The sequence below is a fragment of the Mobula hypostoma genome, chromosome 7 (genome assembly GCF_963921235.1).
Source record: "Mobula hypostoma chromosome 7, sMobHyp1.1, whole genome shotgun sequence".
In the NCBI taxonomy this organism is placed as follows: Eukaryota; Metazoa; Chordata; class Chondrichthyes; order Myliobatiformes; family Myliobatidae; genus Mobula; species Mobula hypostoma.
In genome coordinates this window covers 132,356,256-132,381,367 of record NC_086103.1, presented here as the reverse complement: position 1 = coordinate 132,381,367, position 25,112 = coordinate 132,356,256, and the positions used below count along the sequence as shown (strand labels likewise).

General features: G+C 37.4%; 1 protein-coding gene across 2 annotated transcripts in view; it reads right to left on the bottom strand.

Moving 5' to 3' along the window:
* LOC134349540 (PC3-like endoprotease variant B) overlaps window positions 1-25,112 on the bottom strand; it is a 797,797-nt gene that overhangs the window by 614,206 nt on the left and 158,479 nt on the right. The gene's annotated exons all lie outside the window — the stretch shown is intronic.

Below are 25,112 nucleotides of genomic sequence, written 5' to 3'. Positions count from 1 at the left end.
GGCATATCCCATCAAGGGCAAGTTCATTCTGAACACTGGTAAAAAAAGGGCAGCTGGAATTTCTGTAGCACATTCCAGACATTTTGAGTGGCCATGTAGACCTGAGACAATGTAGGTCTTCCCTGATTTCCCTTTGGATCATCTCTGCCCTAATAGCAAGACTTTTAATTTGCATGAGGGAGAATGTGTCAAGGAAGTGTCTTCTTTGTGATTTTTTTTCAGGTATTTCCTTTTCAAAGGGTAAATGGGACAATCCATAAGAATTTCCATGATAATCATCCTCCTGAATTTGATCTTGTAATTGTGTCCTCCAAGAAACTGAGACCATCTCTGTATTCATGGTGCTTTTGTTAGTGGAGCACCTTTCTGTGGATTGAAAATGGACACTAATGGTGGATGATCAGTAATGAGGGTTAATGCTCTCCCATACAAGTACTGGTTGAAATGTTTTACACCCAAACTAGACTCAAGGCCTCTCTATCAAACTATGCATAATTATCCTCTGCAGCGGTAAGGGAACATGATGCAAAGTATTTGGGGTGTTCACTTCCATCATTCATAAAATCTGGTATGACTGTACCTATACTTAAAGGCGAGGCATCACAGGCAAGCTTCTCTTGATAAAGTGAATCGTAATGTGTGAGAACAGTGTCTGACACCACCATCTCCTTGACCTTTTAGAAAGCACCTCACTCTGCTTTGTTCATTGTCATTTCTTCCCGATCTGTAATAATGAATTCAAGGGGTAAAGCACAGTAGCCAGGTTTGACAAATCCTAAAAACGACCAACTGTGATACATCCTTTGGCCTCTGGGCATCCAACACGGCTTGAATTTGCTCAGGGTAGTTGTGTAAACTTGTGTGTCAATGGAGCGACCACAGTGAGTGATGCTTAGATTAAGGAATTCACACTTGTTGCGCCATGTTCTGAGCTCATAACCTTCCAATCTTTTAAAGATTATCTTGAAATTTTGTAGATGTACCTTGCCATGCTCACCAGTAACAATAATGTCACCAGATAACACTGGATGCATGGGCAGCCTTGCAACACCTGGTGTATTGCTTTCTGCCAGAGTGCTGGTGCAGGTGCCACTTCAAAAATAAGCTATTATAGTGATAAACCAATTTGTGAGTGTTTATGGTGAGAAACACTTTGGACTTTTCTTTCATCTCCATCTGTAAGTAAGCCTCAGCTAAGTCCACTGGTTCAAGTGTTTCCTCCAGGATATTTCACAAAGCTATCCTGGGCAGAGAGTATTGTTTTACTTTCAGTACTGGGTTGATGGTGACATTAAAATCACCACAGATCCTGGCAGACCCACCCTTCATGGCTCCTGGGACCACTAGCATTGCACGTGTGTTCCACTCAACCTTGGAAAAAAATTCCTTCATCCTCCATGTGATCTGACTCACTGGCTACGTTATCACAGATAGTATAAGGGAACAGATGGATGTTGTAAAGCTTGGGTGTTGCATTTTAACAACACTATTTTACCCTTGATATAGTTGAGTGTTCCAGTGCCATCCTTGAACACTGCTATGGCATCATCCAGTACTTTTTAAAATTTGCTTTCAGTTGACTCTATTGCAGGGGATGTAGCATGCAAATTGTGGATGGATCTCCAATCCAGTTGTAGTTGTCTCGATCAAACAGGACTCCACAATGCTGGCCCTCCTGCTTTTACCACACACAAATCCAATGTGGCTTGTTGGTTGTTTCGCTGTTACGAATGTCAATCCCACAGGAGTTATCTTTTCTCCAGTATGAGTTCTTAGTTGGATATCTGCAGGCTTCAGTTCACTATCTTTAAAATGCTGTTCAAACTCATTTTGTGGATGGTTGAAACAGCTGAGTCAGTATCTAATCCCATTTTAATTAATTTGGTGTTCACCTCTGGTGTAAGCCATATTGCTTATCTCTTCTTAGTTTTCACTTTGTAAATCTCAAGGCCACCCAGTTCTGTATCACTCTCACCATTATCAGATTTTTCATTAACAGCATGTAGATTAGTGCACTTTTTGAAACAACAGCTTGACTTTTTATCATTTTCTCTTCCTTGTGTAGTCCATTTATTTTTGTCTGCTTGACAAGCTCTTTGTATATATCCTACTTTGTTACATTTTCTGCAAGTTTCGCCTTTGTTCCTGCATTGGTCTGGTGTATGTGAGCCCTGCCACAATGGTAACAGACTTTGTTCGGACAAGTAGTTTTCTGTCTAGACGTTGCAATTTTTTCACGGTCACTTTCATTCCTGACTGTAAGTCTGTTGTGTCTCTGCTGCTTCCATTCTTGCAGTGATTTCAACTGCTCTTTATAATGTGAATTGTTCTTCAGTTAGGAGTCGTTTTTGAATGCTTTCCTGTAAGATTCCACATACTAAAAGATCTCTCAGTGTTTCATTAAGCCCATCACTGAACTAACAATTCTCAGACAATTTCTTCAATTCAGCCATGTATGCTGAAATGGACTCCCCTTCCTTTTGATTCTGCTTATCAAACCTAAAGTGTTCTGCAGACAACAATGGTTTTGGTTCTAAATGTCTTACATTACATTCACCATATTAGAAAAGCCCATTTGGGCCGGGTTGGAGGGAACAGTTAAACTTTTAAGTAAACTGTATGCTTTTCCACGCTTTGCACTTAGCAAAATTGTCAGTCCTTTTGATTGGCTATTTCACTTGCTTGAAAACACTGCTCAATTTGTTCAGTATACATCATCCAGTTAACTGTTGTGCAATCAAATGCGCCAATTCTACTTTTTTAAAAATAATTCTTATTATCACCCAGTACTCACTGTTTATGACCCCATGGATGTACTTATTGTTTGTTAATTTCACCCATTTCCTGTCTTTTTTTAAAAATTCAAATGCCTCTCTCCCCTTCTGAAGAAAAATGTACTCTGCTTCAATAGGTAAGTATTCATCTAGAATTTGTTTTAAAACTTCCTCATCACCACTGGTTTCTTTTGTAATTTCAAAACCTAATCAAAAGGAACACCCAGGAGCTGGGATACCTGCCTACTTAGTTTTCCTTCCCATTTTTTTTAGTGAGTCACTCCCATATGATATGTACCGTATGATGTCTGCCATTTATGTACTTCATACTTGTAACCCATAATGAATTATGTAAACAGTCAGAAGGCATAATCAAACAATATATTTACGATATTAATCAAATATAACTGAAATATTAAATACAGTATACTACACTAACCACTTGCAATTTTTTTCTTATTCTGGGTTTTGGTGTCCGTTGGAAAAGTTGTTTAACAATTATCACCAATTAACTTGTGTAATACGTCTGTGTACTGCTGACTGGTGTAGGGGTAATTTGTCCTACAGTAACTTGGAAAAGGCCTGAATGAAAATATTCAGAATCATTTCTTCTGAGCCTAACTAAAGCTAATCATTTACTTTTTTACATCCAGCCTAAAGTCATAACAGAAAAGTCTTCCTGAGACATGAAGAAAATATGGAAATCATGCTTTTACTTGGAAGCAAAAAAGAAGTAACATAGACATTGGTTCTAATACGTTGTAATATTTTTCCCCTTTAAAGTTCACCTTGTGTGGTGTATAATGATTTCAAATAGTTCTGTCATTTATCTTATCCACCATGCTGAAAGTTCCTTTTGTTATTGTGTCACCAGAAACCAGAAACCTCGACCTAACAGGTCTGGATTGCTTGAGGAATGTGTGTGTGTGTTCTAGTGGCACAATACTCTGCAACTGTATTAGAACATGGTGGGATGTGGTTTTGTGTCTGCAAATCCCACATGTTGAGTTCCCTCTCAGCTGTAGCAACATGGAGAGGCGTTGAATGGAGGCCAGGTTATTCTCCACAGGAATGTGAGAGAAATGGAGGAAAAACAATTCCCAATTAACAGCAATTTACTCCTCTATACCATTGGGTTTTCAGAAATGATATGAGGAAATAAAAAAACATAAAGGCATGGCTTCTTTCCAGCTAAAGACATAAACTTACTTACAAGTAATTGCAGAAGTACAGTTTTAATACAATAGAAAATGTCTCGTTTTGATAAAATGCAGTTGTCTGTGTACAATGTTTCAGTTTCTCTTTTGCAAACAAATTTGAGAAACTTCAGACTGGATACTTAGATAAAATGCTTTATCCTACCAAAGAACAATCTTGAAGAGTAAATATACACCTCATCAGAAATTTGCATAGATCTCACTTTTTTACCTATGTTTATATTTCATGATCACAGACAATTCAACTTATTTGCAAACATAACTTTTCCTGTACCTTCACTAGGCACCCATGTCAGCCATGTCAAAAATGAAAAATTTTGTTACTAATCCAATCTGCCTGCACGTGGTCTATTTCCTTTCATTCCATTGACGTTCAGGTCTAAATGCCTCTCAAATTTTATTATCATATCTCCTTCCAGTTCTTCTCCTTGCAGTGCATTCCAGGTATCTACCACTCCTTGTGTAAAAACAAAACTTACCTTGAAAATCTCGTTAAACTTTCCCCCTCCCACCTTAAAGCTGTGTCCTCAAGTATTTGACTTTTCCACTCTGGGGGGCAGAAAAAGCTATCTACCCTATGCCTTCCATTATTATACAACATATTGTATACGCTATTCAATTAACCCCTCAGATAAACAATACAAGTTTGTCCAACCTCTCCTTAGAGTTAATAATCTCTAATCCAGGCAACATCCTTGTGAACCTCTTCTGTATCCTTACTGTAATATGATATCGGGACTCAGAGTCAGGTTTACTATCATTGTCTTAAATGATGTGAGATTTGTTGTTTTGCAGCAGCAGTACACTGCAAAGACATAGATTTATTATAAGTTACAAAATAACCAAACTGTGCAAAGAAAGTAATAATGAGTTAGTGCCCATGGTTCATGGATGATTCAGAAATCTGATAGCAGAGGGGAAGAGTTGGTTCCAAATCATCGAGCGTAGATTTTCAGGCAAAATATCAAATATGGCCTTACCAATGTTTTATACAGCTGCAATACGGGTTGCTAACTTCTCCACTCAATGGCTTAAATGATGAAGGTTAGCATACTGTATGCCTTCTTTTACAACTCTATTCACTTGTTCTGGGCATACATCCCAAGATTGTTCTGTATATCAGTGCACACTTTCCTCTCACATTTGATCTTCCAAAGTGTAACTCCTCAGAGTTGTCCAGGTTAATTCCCATCTGCAATCTCTCCACCCATATTTCTAATTGATCTAAATCCTGCTGTACCCTTTGACAAATTTCCTCACTATCTATGAATCTTCCAATTTTTGTGTAAACCGCAAATTTACAACTCAGCCCACCAAATCAGATATCTCAACACTGATCCCTGTGGAAGACCATTGATCAAAGACCTTTTTTCTTTGGACAAACAAGATTCTATTGATCCTATGTGCCTCAGTCTTCTGGGTCAGTTTCATAAGAGACCTTGTTGATTGCTTTACTAAAGTTTCTGCATATAACATCCACTGCCGACTCTCATCAATCATCTTTGACACCTTGAAAAACACAATCAAGTTTGTAAGGAAACATTCCCTGCAAATAGCTATCTTGACTATACCTAATAAGTCCCCTTTTAGCCCTCCGAATTCCTTGTTTAGTTTCTTCCCTGTTTCCTTTATATTCCTCAGGGATTTTGTCTGATTTTAGCTTCCTGAACTTTGTGCATGCTTTATTTATCTTTTTGACTAAATTCTGTATTGGTATTTGTTTATAATTCTCACATCTACCAATCTACAGTGAAAAGCTGGTCTTGTATACTGCTTATCCAGATCAAATCATTACACAGTAGATTGAGCATAATATAAAGCAATAATAATGCAGAACAAAGTATAAAAACTACCATAAAAATGCAGTGCAGTTAAACAATAAAGTGAAAATTCATAACGAGGTAGAATCTATCATATCATACAAGAGTCTTATAACAGTGGGATAGAAATTGTCCTTGAGCCTTATGCTACATGATTTCAAGTTTTTGTAGATTTAGCCTGATGGGAGAGGGAAGAAGAGAGAAAGTTCACTGTGGGTAGGGTCTTTGATTATGCTGTCTGTTTTACTGAGAGAGAAAGAAGAACAGATAGAGCTGTCAGAGGGAAGGCTGGTTCCTGTGATGTGTTGAGCTGGGTTCATAACTCTCTGCAGTTTCTGCGGTGACGCGCAGAGCAGATGCCATATCAGGCTGTTATGCATCCAAATAGAATATTCTGTCTCCTAATCACCATTCATGCTGCCCTCACCTGCATCTCCTCCATTTCCTGAACATCTGATTTCATTTCATCTTCCCACGGCCATAACAGGGATAGGGTTCCCCTTGTCCTTACCTACCAGTCCATGAAACTCCATATTCAGCACATCATTCTCCAGAACTTCCGCTGGCCTTCCATTAGACACATTTTTCTGCCCTCCCTCACTCTCCACCTTCTGTGGGATTACTCTCTATGTGACTCCCTTGTCTACTCATCCCTCCCCACTGATCTTCCTCCTGGCATTATCCCTGCAAACAGGACAAGTGCTATATCTGCCTCCACACCTCGTCCCTCACTAATATTCAGGGGTCCAAAAAATCCTTCCAGATAAGGTTGTGAGTCTTTCAGGGTCATCTACTGTATACATTGTGACTTCCTCTACATCAGTGAGAGGCAACGTAGAATGGGGGACTAGTCTGTTCAGCACCTTCACTCCATCCGCCTCAAAAGGTGAGATTTCTGGGTGGCCAACCATTTCATTTTGACTTCCCATTACCATTCTGACATGTATGTCCACGAGCACATTAAAGTTGGAAATGCAACATCTCATTCCCTCTGAGTAGCATCCAAGTGACAGCATGAATATCAATTTCTCTAACTTGTGGTAATTTCTCCCCTTCCCCCTTCTATTTCTCATTCTGGCTCCTCTCTTACACCTTCCCTTCTCCCTCTGGTGCCTCTCCTCCTACCTTTCTTTGATGGACCACTGTTCTCTTCTGTCAGATACCTTCTTCTTTAGCCCTTTACCTCCTCCACCTATCACATCCCAGCTTCTTACTGCATTACTTTCTCCCATCCACCCACATTTCCGCTCACCTTGTTTCACCTATTACCTCCTGGCTACTTCTCCTTCTCCTCCCTCTCCACCTTCTTATTCTGTCTTCTTTCCCCATTCCATTCCTCATGAAAGACCTCTGCCCAAAATGCTGGTGGCTTATTCATCTCAATAGATGCTGCCTGACTTCTTGAGTTCCTCCATTATTCTGTACATATTGCTCAATATTTCCAGCATCTGCAGAATCTCTTGTGTTTCAGAATCCTTCCTATGGTGTAGCAGTATAAACTGGTGAGAGTCAACAAGGACATGCCAAATTTCCTTAGCCTCCTGAAGAAGTAGAGGTGTTGATGTGCTTTCTCAGCTGTGACATCAATGTGGTTGAATAACTGGTGATGTTCACACCTACAGATTGAAGCTCTCAGACCTCTCAACCTCAACACTGTTGATGTAGATAGGAGCATGTGCACGGCCCCAACTTTTGAGGTCAATGATCAGCTTTTTTGTTTTGTTGACACAGGGAAAGTTTGTTGTCATGCTACCATATGAACTCTCCATCTTCTTCCTGCACTCCAGTTCATCGTTATTTAAAATGCAGTCCACTGCAGAGGCATCACCTAAAACTTACAGATGTCGCTAGAGCAGAATTTGGCAAAATAGGAATCACAAGGAGTAGGGTAGGGGGATGAGGACACAACTTTATGGAGCACCAGTCTTGAGAATAACTGTGGCAGAAAAATTGCTGCCTATCCTTTCCAGCTGTGCAGGAAGTGAAGTATGGGGCTAAAGATACAACCTTGTGGAGCACTAGTACTGAGAATATTTGTGATGGAGGTATTGTTGACTATCCTTACTGATTGTGGCCTGTTGGTCAAAAAGTCAAGGACTCAGTTGTGGAGGGAGGCATTAATTCCCATTTTTGCAAGAGATTTGCAACATCTTCTGTCTTCCAAGATTCTTGAGCCTTGTCATCTTTGTCTTTCTTTCTCATAGTAACACAATGGTCTTGAATTCTTGTCCAGCTGCCCTATAAGCCACTCTCAAATGTGAGAGACGACCTACCCAATAAAACCTGATCACAATTTACGTGGCCCAGCTCTTGTCTAATTCCGTTGTAACCAACCTTCCTCCAATTGAACATCCTCCCCTGAAGTTCAGTCTTATCCTCCTCCACTCTGATTACCTGGCCAGGGTCATTTCCCAATACAAGATCTAGCATGGCATCTTTCCTGCTGGGACTATCTATATATGGTTTCCGGATAAACTCCTACCCCCATCTAAGCCTCTGGCAATAAGAAGTCCTAGACGATATTAGGAAATTAAAGTCATCCATTGCAACAACCTTGTTGCTTTTATGTCTCCATGAATAGCTTAGTGTACCTGTGTTTTTTGGGATGTAGGAGGAAATTGGTGCACTCAAAAGAAATCCAAGTGCAAATTCCACACACTCAAAACCTGAGGTTGGGATCAAACCCAAGTTAGAAGAAACATGAGAAAATCTGCAGATGCTGGAAAACCAAAGCAACTCACACACACACAAAATGCCGGAGGATTCAGCAGGCCAGGCAGCACCTATGGAAAAGAGTAAACATTGAATGTTTCAGGCCTAGACTGGTGAAGGGTCTCGGTAGAAAAATCCGCTGTTTACTATCTTTCCATAGATGCTGCCTGGCCTTCTGAGCTCCCCCAGCATTTTTTGTGTGTTGCCAAAGTTATGAGAGATGTGAAGCAACAGTTCTACTCGTTGTGTCAATGTGCTGCCCCTATATCTTCAAGAAAGGATTGGTTGTGATTCTGATAAATTTGAGACACCTTATGGAGATGGATAAAACTGAATCAAACTCCAGAACGAACTTCAGACTGAGTACAAGCAGCTGAAGTGTTTTCATGAAAGAAACTGGAAGGAAATGAGGTCAGACATCAATAGGGTAAAGTGCATGCAACGTAATACAATTCTTACAAAAATTAACTAACACTAAACAAGAGGATGAATGCACTCTAATTTCTAAGAGTCCAGGCACCTGATACGGCAATTCTTCTACCTGAATTCTCAGACTCTTTTTTTTAATAAAAAAAACTAGCTGCATGTAAGAGCACATAGCTCAAAAGAATTCCTATCACACTCACCATCTAAACTCTCAAATTACATAGTGTCCCACACAATAGAATAGAAACTAAGAAGCCCACCACATTCATGTACAAGACAGAAGTCAGGAGTTTTTGATGGTCCTTTCAGCAATCTTTTCAATATCTGTTTTATTTAATTTCTTACCTATTTTATGCTCCATAACTGCCTCATACTAATTGTGAACAATTAAGTATTACTCTATGATTATGAAAATATGAATATGGTATATATTTTAAACAGTTTTGCAATAGTAATACATGCAAAACTTTTTTGTTGTTTTTTGCCAAAATCTGTTTCCTTAAATCTTGCTTCCCCCTACTGGTTGATGAATGTGGAATTGTTCTGAAAATTCTCCCGAAGTAGCACAGACACACAAAAAGGCAATTGTAGCCAAAGCATTGCCGTTACCAAGGAGTCTTGAGGAATCCCATTAAAGCAAAACTGAAATGGTCAATAGTGCAGTCACACTTTAGGTCTTCAGTTTACGTTCTGTCACTCTATTTGTGACCTGTTCTGCAAACTATGTATACTATGAAGGACATGCAAAATTAAAAGTCATCACCAAACAAATCGCATTCACAGTTGGGGATCTGATGACATTGTAGCATCTCAAGATTTTTTTCAAAATATGATCCTCTCCTTAAAATCTTTACTTAGCATGTTTTGTGTGTTTGAAGCACAGTGCAGTCACTCTGTTGTAGTAATGACGTACAAAACAGTAAGCAATTTTTATTTTTTGCAGTGTGCCAGTAGAGTCTTGAGTGCAAGTTGCCAGAATTAATTGAAATTGAGTCAAGTCTCTATCCTTGAGGGCAAAAAAAATCCTTCTCCTATTATATCATAATGATGTATTCACTTTTGTGTTTTGTCCTTAGGTTTAATTCAAATGGATTAGTTAAACTGTAGGACTGTATGTAACAGATTAGAATTGTCCTTTACCAGCCAGTTCTCACCACATTGTCAGTAAGCTTTTTGTTTGGCTAAAATGCTCTGCGTCTTTTAGCAAAACCATTTAATCACTTGAAGTTAAAAAGTCCAGAGGAGTAATTTCCTTCATGCAATTTCCAGTTACAATAATTTTTCAAACAGAAATTGCACTGCTCAGAAATTCAAGAACTTTCAGAACAACTCACATGTGGCATCGAAGTGTTATAGTGAGTTATCACTCGAGTTTGAAGATATTCTATTTAAAGCATTACATGGCTCTCAATGCCACTTTACAATAAAACATTTAACCAAGTAAATTAAAGGAGGAAAAATAGCTGTAGATGTTGGATATCCAGATAAAAAATGCTGTTGTGACCCAGGAGGGTGAGCAATTAGCACCTGAAAGGAATTGGCAAAAAGTTGATAATATTAGTTAATATAGCAGGGCTGAAGCCATCAGATGGGCCAAGTCCTAATTCTAGCCTCAGGTTTGTGATATTAGGAATTATAGCAAAGCCAAACTGAAATTTGGAGAAACCCATTGAAGAAATTACTCCTGGGAAAGCTCTAGGCGGGAATTGGGAATGAACTAATCAAAATAGTAATGTCCTCCCTGGCATAAGACTGCAAAGCAGCACTGATCTGATCCACGCTGGGCAGTGGTTATGGGGCTAATTTTTCAGCTGTTTTGAGTTAGGGTGAGTCTGTGCAAAAAAAGGAGAGAGGGTGTAATTGTCCTTGGAGTGTCAGCACAAGTCAAGAGCAAATCAATTAGGATTCCTTTTTTCTGATCATGAATCAATGGCTGAATAGATTGTGGGTGGATGTCAAGTAAGAAGGCTTGGCTAAAATTCCAACAAGTTTCAAAGGCTCACTGGCTCATGTGTATAAGGATGAGATAGAGGAAGGATGAGAAAGGGTTTGGGCCAGTTTCATTCTACTCGTCAGCATGTGGTTAAAATCACTTGAGTTACTCAGCCATCAGCAACCTTCAGTTTTAATCTGCTTAAGTGAGTAGACAGCAAGGAATCTGCCTAAAGCTGGTGGCAATTTATTTTTTACATGTTCATTTCTGATGACATTGTGGTAAAGCAACTGCAATTATGGCTTGGAGGGCTAGCGAGTAAGACCCAGTAAATTTCATGCCAGACAAATCCAGCAGGAAAGTGAATCTTGGCAGAGGAAGTCAGGTGAGGTCAGACTTTAAACTTCATAAAATCTCCTATATGAGCAAAAGGTTAATCGCCACAGCCTATTATTGGCCTTTTCGTAAAAATGAAAACTTGCTCTATGGTATATTTTTATGCTCTTAATGCAAGAACCAAAGTAGAGATAGTATATGTTAAATTGTTACTACCTGAGGAAGGTGGAAAGCAATGGAAATATTAGGTCAGGGTTGTTATTTTCCATCAGATTGGCAATGGAAAATGAAATATGTAAAGTCATTTGCAAAAATGGCTCCAGATTATGAGGTTTCTCAAATTTTAATACCATCATTGAGCATTGTCTGTTATTTTCTTGCTTTTAATAGAGTCAAATCAGAAGCAAGATAATGGTCATTGGCACGGCCCAATGTGGCAGTCTGAGGGAATATGCCTCTTAGGCCATGAAGTGTAGCTAATAAACTTTATACATTATATATTATAAATATATATATAGTATTTGCATCTGCTATACTCTACTTCCACTTTATATAGCTGCAGCAACAATGCCATCTGGAATCTACATGAGACCAGGAACTACAGTGGGAACTGTGCCAAAGAGCATCTTAAGTGGTTCGTTCATTAACCGTGACATCACCACTTTCCATGTACAGTCATGATTTTTAAATTTGGCTTTGACATTTCTCTTAGTTTCTTTCATGTATGTTTGCTTGAGTATGTATTCAAGAATCAAATAACATTTTCAGTAATCTATACCTCAAAATCTTTATAGGGTGAATAGTTAAAAATATTTCACTTACATGCACTTATAACATCTAAAATTGTAGGGAAAATTAGTTTTATATAAGAATTGCCAAATAATCATTTGCTGTGGATGTTATTTACAATGCGAATGTGTACATTGAAGCTTAATTAAATGTGTATCTCCCATGTTTATTTTGGCCACCTGTGAATGTATAATGCTGTTTAAGAAATATAATGCTAACATCTATGTTTTGGGATTGATAATATTCAAAATATCATTTTAGTTAAAATCATTATATGATTTACAGAATGTGAAGTATTCCATCTATATATACATATCAAGACCTCAGGTAATGAATTGGTTATTCATATAAGAAAAAAAGTCAAGAACATTTCTGTAAAGTTTATGTACAGGCAAGTTTATTATATTTTAAAATGTGTGTTTCCTATTTATGTTAAATAGAAGCATGCATCCACAATTTGTTTTGAAGTTATACAGTAAATGACAAGGTTAAAAATATATTTACACAAATCAAACTGATACTTTTGTTAGTCAGTGGAACATCATTTGCATAATTTATGTAGGTATGGTTACTAGCACTAATTCCTCATGTTCTGTTCGTTCCTCAGAACCACTGTATCAAAGCCTCGGAAGCAGTAATTTGAATCATTTGTCTCAATAATATGTTAAACTTCCATTTCCACAAATCAATTGGAGTTAACATTGTATTCCTACTGCTGGCAGTTAGCAGTGACAACAGTGGTGATATTAATTCATACCTTTCTAATTTTGGCATTTTATTATAATAAACAATAATCTCACAATACGTGTTCCATGAATCATGAAATATATCTGACAAAATATTCCATACCTTTGCTATTTCAAATATATCATAAGAAGAGGAAATGAAAGTGGTTCCATGAACAAGTTATGAAAATACATCGTATTGGAGGCATAGAGAAAATAAAACTTTAACTTTATTCATTGCAATTTTAAATTCTCCTTTGAGAACAAAATCATCTGAAAGTTTAAAAACTTGCTTTGTACCAGTCATTAGGACACAGTAAGAACCTCTACAATCACAATTGGCAAGAATAGGTTACGTTTATAATACTGATAAAATGAAACATTATTTGTCAGTACCTTCCAGAAATATTTGGAAATTAATTGTCGAATTTACAATTTAACCTCCTTTTCAGCTGGTCTTCTACAAATAACTTGCATGAGCATGTTGGTAAGACACAGTTACGTCAACTTCGAGGATTAATTCTCCATCTTGAGTTCCGCATTAAATATATATGTATGCATGCACAGCAGTTTATGTGCAGAATCTTGTACATAATAATGGCATAGGAGTTATGAGTGATGTAGTTAAATATGAATTATAATGTAAACCACACATTTTTAATGTTAATGGTACCATTCATAAGAATGAAAAATGCTGGAAATTCAGTTAGTCAGCAACTGAAGGTGAAAAGATAGGTTAGCAGAATAGATGTGGAGTCAGAATTGGATCAAAACTCAATCTTAAGCCATCCATTCTTTTCCTATGTCAGCAGACCTTTTCCCTATCATTTGCAATTTTATTCTTCTCATGAGAACACTAACAATGCCTTTGTGTATTTGTATGAGCATATTTTATGACGTTTCATTTTGTAATAGAATTAACTTACTTATTTTGATAAAGCAATTAAATGTTGTTCTATTATGGAATTGTGTTTTAGAATTTCAAACAATTTGTTGAATAGGTTTAAATTAATTGGGACTGTTACAACAAGAAAATGGGGATCAAAAGTTATTTATCCTAAATGAAACTGTGACAGTAATCACACCTTTATCCATAAAATATGGTGGAGATTTTCCAATAAATTCCTGCTGATTATAGAGATATTCATAATTATGGGCATAGTATTCATATTAACTTAAATTGCAGAAAGCTTGAAGTTTTCAGATTATATGAACACTCTGAATGATTGATTTACATGCCTTTCTTCAAGCTGACAGGTTGTTCTATTATCTTTAATTATTGCCTTAAGTGTAGAGACTATTGGTTGCCTTAAAATATTCAAAGATGCCATATTTTGAAGGACGCTTTCATTGTGCATGTTACATATGTTTGTCCCTTTGAAAACTATGGATAATGTACACACATTTTGTAGAAGTTACATGATAATTGCTTATGGAAAAGTTTCTGATAATGATTATGGTGGTTCATTTCTCTTCCATGTTTATGTAGTTACCCCAAAATTATTTATCTTAATTTGCTTGAATAGATCTCAGTTAAAGAAGTAACTAATGACAGAAAAAAAATCAATTATCGGTAGATAGACCATTTAATAGTCTGTGTTAATGATGCATTTTGGACATAATTGTTTGTCATTTCCAGCACAGATATATTTTAATTCAGCATCCTTATTTCCTTTGCTGATTCCTTACAAAAACATATGTAATGGAAAATTAGTGAGAAGATCAGAGCTACTGTTTGAATACCAAATAATAACTCTTTGGGTCCTTTAAACACACATTGTGCGTCTCTGTATAACATTATATAGTATTTGAAATCCGATACTTTGGAATTCTTTGTTTTTTGCACTAAAAGCATATCTTTTTCTGACAAAATTATTTTGAATTGAGTCTTATTCAGTAATGAAATATACCACAAAGATGTCATGTGAGCAGAAATGTGTTCTTATTTTGAAATTGGCTAAGGATAAAGAGTGCTCCTGGGGAAAATACCAGTGAAATAGGAACATGTTTGAAAGTACAGTATCTACTTCAAATAGGAGATTAATTTCACACAGTGGATTTGTTACTAGTATTGCACTGTTGAATTTCACACCTATGGTTATTCCTTTTGAATTGGTTTTGATAAATTAAAATAAACCCACCCTCTTTGTAGAATGATGTGAAGGTGTACAGTATATGCACTTATAAAATTATCGATTCTAAATTTATTTAATTATATAGAAGAGACATACTACACTAGCTTTTTAACCAACATCCATTAAGTAAATTATAAAAATCTATTTTCTGTTAAACTTCCGAACTGAAGTACTACTGAAAAAGTACAGCAAATGAAAAAATTAAACATTCTTTAAAAAAATTATATTTTATGATGGCACAGTTAAAATACAAGTAACAAATACAACTTACTATTTGATGTCAGTGTAAAGATCTCTATTTTGGTTCATGCTCTATAAGTTTTATAGCCACAAAGCAAATTAAAATCCTGATCTCATCTGATCTAGCAATATTAAATAACTATGTAAAGTTCTGGGGAACGTAAGAAATAGTTGAATTGCAGCAGATTAAATCAATCTGTTGAGAACTCTGTTCTCAGTCACTATTCCTCATTTCTACTCCAGTGATTCTGCAGTCAGATACAAGCACAATAAGGTCTGTCAGAGACCCTGCTCTATTCCCGGCCACCTCCAAAAGCATTTTCTCCACACTCTCCACTAGCTCTGCACGTAGCCAGTCAAGTTTATGCATGGTTTGTGCTGGACAATGTTTCGCAATCAGTTTCAGAACACGATGTCACTCAGTGCTGTCACACATGTGCAGCCTCAAAGGGTGAAAGAAAATGGGACAAGGCAGGGGTCAGTGACAAGTGGCCATGCACGGTTGGTGTACAGGGTGAAACGGGGTGGAACAAGGGCAAGAGGAACTATAGGATTTTGTTTTCCCATGCTCTGATACCCTCACCAGGAAGGGATTCTCTCTGCCATGTGCACTGCACAACACATATCAGGCTTTCAACAAGACCAAGGTTGGAGGGAAAAAAAAGGCCAAGCACAGCTCAGTTACAGACCTCAGGGCAACATGTGTTCATGGCATTCATACAAAGACAAAACAGACAGCTGGAGTAAGACTGCCAGGGAAATCTTATGCTCAAAACTAATTTGTTATCACTCCCATGGAAGCATTGTGTGTTAAATATCTAGAACATTTGGCTTTGTTTTTGCTTTATTAAATATCAAAAGTGTAACAGGTCCAAAATCAGCCTGCTTTGTTTTGTTCAGTCTGCTTAGAGCATTTCAGACAGTTTTTATTTGTAATCCTCTCCAAAGAGATGCTCGTTACTGAAGGACAAGCAGGTACTTCCCAGCAAATTAGCATATTTCAAGTCACAAAAAACAAACATGATGCGATGTTCAAATTCTGGTTACTGTTCGTTAAAGGGATCTCAGCACTAAAAATGTGATTTGTCCAAATTACAGACTCAGGCCACTGAATTATTTTGGATCTCAAAGTGTTGGCAACTTTGCCCAGCCTTTTGCTTTTGATTTGTCATTTTATTGTCTTGTGATCTGTTGGTGGGTTGTGGGGGTGTTCAGAGATGATCATTTTAAACAGTTACCAGAGAAGGCAAAGAAATCTTACACAATCATTGGAATAGACTTAGGGAACATCAGGCTGAGGGGTAAGAATTTCACTGTGTTCACAAATTTATGCTCGGAATATTATTGTGGTAATTGCATCAAGTTACATGAAATCCAGTTTGATGCCAAATAGTAATTTATCCCATTAGTACAGATGGTGGAAGGTTTGCTGCACTTATGCTAAAGATGGCAGTAATTTTAAACAATCAAACAAAATTTCATTTATTGATTTGGTGGGCTATTTCTGGGTATTTAGGTTTATTTTTCTTTGCTCAAGATCAGGTAGCATTGTTCTTCTGGGCTTCTGTTGCAATAATTTTGATCTACCAGGATCTACCATATGTTTGAAAGAAGGAGCTGAGTTACCTGAGGGATGACTACCAATGTAATCAGGGAAATTACCTCTCCCTAGCATAGACAGTGAGTGCACGAAGAACTTATTGAAGCCGATAGTTCAATATTGCAGACGATAGGTCAATAAATTGTATGGCACAATTAAGATATCTGAATGCTTGGATAAGGGTAATGCTAATTAGTTCTTCAGAAGCATCCCATTCATAGCCTGGCAAGCTTTAAGTGGCACAATATGTAAAAAAGCAAACTCAGGTAAAGTACATCTCACTTGGTCTAATTGTCCATACTAAATGAGATGCCACCCAACATGCTTGGAGCCCAGGCTATATCTTTTTCACACTAAATATGGGGAAATGAGACAGCATCACTGGAAACCAGATGACAGACATATGCTATCTGCTGTCACTGTATCTGTACCCCCTATTAACACCGGCACTGCTAACACTAGTCAGTTGAAGACTGATGTTGCTTACCCTTTTATTTTCTGTGCATGCAGTAGTGAGGCAATCAATAGCCTGGAAGGCAGGCTTTCTCACAGCAGTCTCACATCGAGTCATCTCCAGTTCAACAGGCATCATACAAATTTAGCTGCTTCACTACATTTTGATTTGGAAATTATGAGCAAGGCTCCAAGTCTTTACAAGGTTTACAGTGTTGAAGCTAATACACTTCACTGTGCTCTTCTCTAATGGCTTTGCTTTTGCACTGTTCATACCAATCTCCATACCAAGGCTCCATACTGATCTCCATACCAATGCTAACCTAGTTCCTTTTAGCTAGTGCCCCTCCTGGTTCTTCTTCTCCTGCATCTCACTGGTTGACTTTTGCCTTCGATCTTAGGCATTAGACATTCTCTACGCTTACCACTGAGAGGAAATACCAGCATCAAAGAAAGCACATCTGTCGAGTACTGAAATATCAAAAATTCCAATTTACCTCCTAGACCTCCAACTGGGTGACACTAAATGCTCGTGATAAAGAGCAGGGTGGCATAGTAGCATAGTGGTTAGTGTAAGGCTTGACAGTGTCAGTGACACGAGTTTAGTTCGCACTAGTGTCTGAACTGAATTTGCCCATCCTCTCTGTGACTGTGTGCATTTCCTCCGGGTGCACTGGTTTCCTCCTCCACCCAAAACATGTACAGTTTAGCAGGTTAATTGATGTATTTGGGTAGTGGGGGCTCGTTTCTCCATAAGGGGCTGTTACTATGCTGTATCTCTAAATTCTGGGCAGTCTTATGGAACAGAGGATCTAAGAATGCAGGTTCACTCAAAGTGGTGTCACATGCTCAGAGGCTGGTGAAGAAGGCATTGGCAAGCAGGCCTTTATTAGTTAGCGTGCTGAGTCCAGGGGGGTGGGAACTTATAGGAGTTAGGAAGTTATATTGCCATTATCTAAACCATTGTTGAGACTGTACTTGGAGCATTGTGAGCAGTTTTGGTCAACCAGTTAAAGGAAAGATGCTATAAAACTAGGAAGACTGCAGAAAAGATTTACCCGGATGTTGACTGGACTGAGGGGCCTAAGTTACAAGGAGGTATTTCATATACCTTTATCCCCTGAAATGTAGGAGACTGATAGGTGACCTGAAAGAGGTTTATACACTACTGTGCAAAAGTCATAGGCACATATTTGTAGCTAGGGTACTTTAGGCTTTTACACAGTACAGTACTGAATTTCTCAATGTGAAGCAGAGAACCAGTTTGTAAATCTGGCCCTCTCCCTGCCCCCCTTTCACTCTCAGTCCATATCCAAGACGCATATCAGAATCAGGTTTATCATCGCTCACATATGTCATGAAATTTGTTCTTTTTTTGTGGCAGCAGTACAGTGCAATATATTAAATTATTATAGATCTGTGCAAAATTAGGCACCCAAGCTATATATATGTGCCTAAGACTTTTGCACAGTCCTGTAATATCATTAGGGTAAAAGCAGACAACTTTTTTCCCAGGGAAGGGGAACTAGAAACAAGAGGGCATAGGTTTAAGATCAGAGGTTAGAGATTCAAAATGGTCATCAGAGGCAGCTTCTTCACACAAAGGGAGGTGCATATTTGGAATGAGCTGCCAGAAATAGTGGTTGGTGTGGACACATTAGCTATATTTAAAAGCCATCTGGATAAAGTACATTGATAGGAGAGGTTTACAGGGCTATGAGCCAGATACGGGCAGATGGGACTAGCTTGCTGGGTAACGGAGTCAGCGTAGATGAATTGGACCAAAGGACCTGTTTCCATGATCTATGACTCTAATTCCCAGGGTCTTACTATTGCTCTTCTACTCTGCATCACTCTTTGACTTTTCTTCTTGGTCTCTTCCCGCCACTCACTCTACTCATTCTCCTCATCACTTTGTCATACCACCCCTCTTCCCAATGGCTCACTTCTCTATTTTACTATTGGTCTTTCTTTACTAGTCTCTTTCTACTACTATTTAACAGCTTTTCAGTTTCCCAATCATTTTATGTCACTTTTGCCTTTGTTATCCGGGTGCAACCTCTCATTAAATGTCAAAATGTATCGTTCAGTTCCACTTCCATTTTCCAGAAATGCTAACTTTAAAACATCAGTTATTGTGTCAGATTAAATTGCATAATTTTTGAAATACTTCCATATCTGCATATTTTCCTGTAAGTTACAGGGAAACTATAATTAAACTAATTACAGCTAAGAAAGTTCTGAAGCCTTGCATTTCTGATGACTATATTTTATAGCTTTTACAAAAATAGCTTCATGTAAGTTTTTATTATTTCCAGCCTATGTTACCCTGGATCCCTCATGGTGCCAAATCATTTAATATTGGGCAAACTGCAACAATGTCTTTGACAAAATAATTTTATTATTTATTTCCTCATGAAATTACAGTTAAGACAGCAAAATTAAAAGGAAGTTTATACCATTTAGTCAATTGGAACACAAACCTCACAGTCTTGAGCTATATTTAATTTAGATATAGTTTACTTTAATGCATTTAAAACATTTTGAAATAGAAGTGCTTCAGAAATTATAATATTTAATCTTAGGTCATCGATTTCAGAAAGATAACAGCACTGAAAGTGACAGTTTGTCCTATTAACAATCTCTCTTACTTTCATCTCTCTGTTGTCCATGTCCTTTTAGATTGTTCTACTCAAATGCTTATAAAACTCCCTTTTTGAAATATATTACGCATTGCCTCCAATGCCACTGTTCTGATAATTAACAATGATTTAATAGTTAAATAAAAGAATCATTAATATGAATTGCAAAGTTGGCAGTGAATGAATAAACTTTATTTTATTATAAAATTCTAGGTTGTACATGCAGTGTAGATGAGATAATTATGCTTAGCAATAACACTGAAACCACTGATTAGAACATTCTGGTGCTACGAATGACTGTGAATGAATCCTGTGTAATTATGTTTTCTTTTAAAATCTAGAGGCAGTGCTATATGTTCATAAAATTAATGAATGATTAGAGTGTAGTCAGAGGGGAGTTTAGTTATAGATTCACATGTAAGCCAAACCAACAGGCAAAAATAACATTGACATTTGCTTTTTAAAAATCCTGATGGTGCACACGAACAGTGTTACTGAAAGGCTTCAAGAATGAATAGGTCCAATGCTGAAAATGTGATCAATAAATCAGGTTGGGGCAAAGCAATTATCACTTCACTTATTGCTCATTCTCTCATGAAACTTAGTTCTAAAGAAGTAATTTTATGCAATAAAAATCATAATCTGGTAAATCCAATATTTTAGTCATTATATTTTAATTAAAGAAAGAACTATTCACTTTATGAATTCAGTATATTGCGGAGCTCTGTACAGCTCATTATTTACTTTTGAAATGCAGTCACTGTCAGCATGTGGGAAATATGTAACAGTACACAGTAAGATTCCACAGAAAAAAAGATCAATGAGGTAATCACCAGTGATCTTACCTGAAAGATAAATTGTTGCTGGAAAAATTCCCTACTCTTTTTTAAAGTGTCTTGGAATTGTTGTGTTTAATACCAGAGAACAGAGATTTAGTTGAACACCTCATCTGGAAGATGTATCCAGTTGCACAGTACTCCTTCTGCATAAGGTGTCAGCTTAGATAATGTTCCATGAAAGGTGTTCAACTTGAGATACAAATCTTGTTCTTCTTGCTATAGTTGCTGCCTGACCTGCTGAGTATTTCCAGCATTTTCTACTTTCATTTCAGAATTCCCCATATGTTTAAGTTTAACTTTAGGAGAGATTTTGAAAATAAAAGGGGTGCTGAGGACATCGATGTCTCCACTTGTAACCTACATAGTATTAAGAGGAGGTACGATTTGCTACGGACGGAGACTTTGTGAACTGTTCCAGTAATACATTGTTAAAGCATATGATATTTTGTTGTGAATGGTACATTACATTGAAAGAAACTTTAATATTTATGCAAATGATTTCCACGCCCCCAGCACCACCACCATTATTATTGCAATTGTGTTTCCTGATTTTTTTCTTGAATAAAGACTCCATTTTTAAAGAATAGAGTTCTTCATTGTTGTAAAATCCCATCTGTTAACAGGTGATTTGGTTTTTCATAGATTTTGAATTGTCTTCTCTATCTTCATCTTTTTCTGCTGAGGGTTATTCTGTTGCAGTAGTGGCAGCAACTGGCTGCAAACAATGACCTATCCAACCCTGCATAAATGAGGTCGTTAATAAATCACACGTGAGCCCATGCTTTAGAATTTCATCAGCTATGCCAGCAATTTTGCACTGTCAGACTGTGAGATTAATGGGAAATACTATACGTGATGTTGTAAAGCAAATAAAGCATATAAGCACCAGTCTAGTCCAGAAACCTACAAGATGCAAGCTATTAGTCAGTAAGCAGACAAAAACCAGCAATGTTTCCCCAATGTCAACATAAAGCCGCACCATTTTACCCATTTACGTCTTCTGTTAAAGTTCTATAAACTGAGGTACTTTCAGTGTGCGGTACAATATGATGAAAGCTTTAGTGTAACCATTATGATCATGTAAATGCTAATGTACGTTACATGCATGCCCTAACAACTGCAAATCTTGAAAATCAAATCATGCAGAACAGGCCAAGAACAAATTTCACTCAGCTTTAACTGTGTTTCCATGTTGTGTGATAAATGCATTTTCTCATGCTTGCTTATAGCTTTTGCAACCAGTAACCACTGCAGTACCAGATACATGCTGCTGAATTACATACTGTATGCATATTATACTGTGTAAAACCTGATCAACTCTGACATCTACATTAAGAAAAATAATCCCAAATAACAGTCACTTCCTATTTTTGTTGAAATTACGATCACATTTCAATCGTAAAAAAAAACATAATTGTTCTCCAAATTATTCTTCTGGTTGACGGTTTTAGAAGCCAGAGAAAACATAACCAACTTACACATCTTTGTCCATTACTTGTTTAATTATTCATTCAACAATGTTATTGAAACCTGAGCATCATGAAAATATTAACCAAATTAGAATTTTATTTTCACAACTGTGCCTAGAAAACTGAATGTGTAATGGTCCAATAAATAGATGCCGAACATTATAAAATGGCTTCTTGCTTGGATCAGGATTTTAAGGCATTTCTTGTTTGGATTAAGATTTCAAAATAATATAAGTGAACAGGAAGATGTTTAATCAACTAGAACTGAAAGTGGTAAGATTCTTTAGGTCGTTCTTCACTTACATCTTTATACTTACAAACATATCTACCTTTTTGATACTTCTGACAATGCCATAAAAACCCTCCTTTAAAGCCCATTTAATATTTTATTCAAAATAAAAGTGAAAGAAATCTCCACAAATGCATCTAATATCTGTATCTATCAACAGTTGAAAGAGGGCTCTTAACTTCCGAGGCAGGTAGTTGAAGTCTTAAGGCTACTTTTTTTCTGACTTCCTTCAGTCGGACATACAGCAACTTTGCCGTCCCTTTTACTAAGGAAACCGGCTAATTTGGTTTGAAATTAAATCAGAATATGAAGAGAAAGCTGGTTTATTGTTTTCTTTCAACTGGTCTGATAAAATATTCTTCTCCTTTTAAATGTTTGTAGTCCTGATATGTATGTCCATCATTGTGTGCCATAAAAGGAATGAAAGCCAGCCTACTGCACAAAACATCCACAGGATTTATATGTGACTACTAAAGTAGGAGTACATTAAACAAACACATATGTACATTAGCTTGCATCTTTAACATGCATAATGATTATTAAGGTGCAGGTAGGGTTATAGCAGTGCTGCCCTCACTCCCACACTCTGTCCATACCCTTTCTTATCGCACAGTACGACCTACATTAATTTGATTCCTGGTTAAAGTGCAGAATAAACAATTCAGCCAACATTGTTAATAAATAATATTTGCAAATAATATTCTGAAGGTTCACAATTTGTCAAATTGAATGATGAATTGAGCTAATTAGGAAAGGCAATGCCAGTGAGTGGTGTGACAGATATTTGTCAGAGATGGAAGTTGTTACGCGCTAGAGTTTTAAATGAATGGGTGAGGAAGATAAGGATCATGGCTAAAGCACATTACAGAGCTTGGGAAAAAGTAGCAGTTCCTAAATGAATGCCCTATTGGCAACTATTGACCTTTGTATTTCCTACTCTGAAAAATACACAAACAAGACCATGCATACTGGCAGGTTCTCTGAGTAACCTGCTGGAACATGGGCAGAATATTCTGAAGCCATTTTGCATGCACAATTTAACAATTATGTGGTCAGAGGCAGGATGACTTTGTAGAGCTGCTGGGTGCTGCAGACATGGAGGCTTAAAGCATTAACAAAGGATTCTTATGGAGCTTTTTTTTCCACACTGTAATCAGGTCTTAAGCTCCAAAAATAAATGCATCAAAATATATATTTTTCTTCCATGCTGACCTGCATTGCACTTCCATGTGAAAATGATTTGATTTAATTAACTAACCTAAATCTATTCATTAAATTGCTGAAACTCAGTCTTTCTCCAAAATACGTAAAACACTGTAAGCAATGAAATGCCTTTGCTCTCAATATATCTCAGATTTCATTTTGACAAAAAAAACGGCCTGTGCCATAATTAATTATTGCTACACAAATGAAAAGAAGACATACTCGGTGTCTGTGACATTCAAGTGCTTCTATGTTTTAGAAAATAGAAACAAAACTATTTTCCAGATCTATGACAGTCCATGGTTTTAGAGTAAGAAATAAAAAGAGCCTATGTTGGAGGTTACTCAGGAGATATGCATCTAATTGGTTGTTTCCACATTCTTCATACCTTCATCAATCAGATGTAAATTGAAGTATGCCTGATTGGTTCCCCTTCCACCCTGCCTGTTCCCTGCTGACTGGCACTGGCTGCCAACTGCTCCAGGAAGTGAGTGGAACAGCAATTACAGTGTTCTGGTGGGCCTTTGCCATCACAAGTGAGAACATAGAGCAGCTGCTCCCACAACACCTACAGTGTGGCCAGAGCACAATTAGATAATGCTTGAATTCCACTCCCCCACCACCCCCTCCTGGCTCAGAGCTCCCAACCCCCATCACTGCAAACACCACCCGCCCACCAACTTTTACTGCAGTGTAAAAATCAAAGAGATGATTTCTCAAAATAACATTGAATAAAATTAAAACTTTAACCCCCCAAAGCAATGTCATAGGTTTATAAACTATTTTAATACATTGGTTATGACTTAGCACTCACAACGTTCTCATTTCTTTCCTCTCAGTTTGTTTCCATGGTCACATTTAGTTGCTGATGTAACATATTTGTTGTCAGATATTTGGCTCCTCCACATGTTAACTCAGTTTGTTCAGTGAGGAGACTAACAGTAATTCATTGTGCCTCTCTCCTACTCTCAACCAGACTGGTTATGTTATTTAGGAAGATGAATGGGATTACTTCAGAGCCTTCACCGGAGAAATAAAGCTGACCCCCTCCCCCGCACCAACATTTACAAATGAGCAGTATTTAAACCTTTGCTCTCACTAGTAGACTCTTTTTTCACCACCCAGCCATTCAATTCAATGGAAGCATTCCTTTTGTTGTGAGGGCAAAGGGTTAAGGCATGACGGAGTGTCAAAAGCAAAAATCCTGTTATTAGGAAGTAGAGTCTGAAATAAAATGTAAAAGGAAGGATTTCAATGAAGCTGCGGGAAATGTTTTCAGCAAATCGGTATAAATAGTGCAAGAAACTCTCAGCCCCTTTTCCTTTATCAACAGCATTATATTAATTAACGGGAAAATGTAAAATACAAAGAGAAGACATTTCCCAAGAAGGCTGAGTTAGCCATTCAACATTTCCACCCAACATGTGTTCTGTTTTCTCTCCTTGAAAGTGGCTGAAGGGAAAGTCCAGTCTTGGAGAGAGAATGGGAAATAATCATCAAAGTGCTTCTT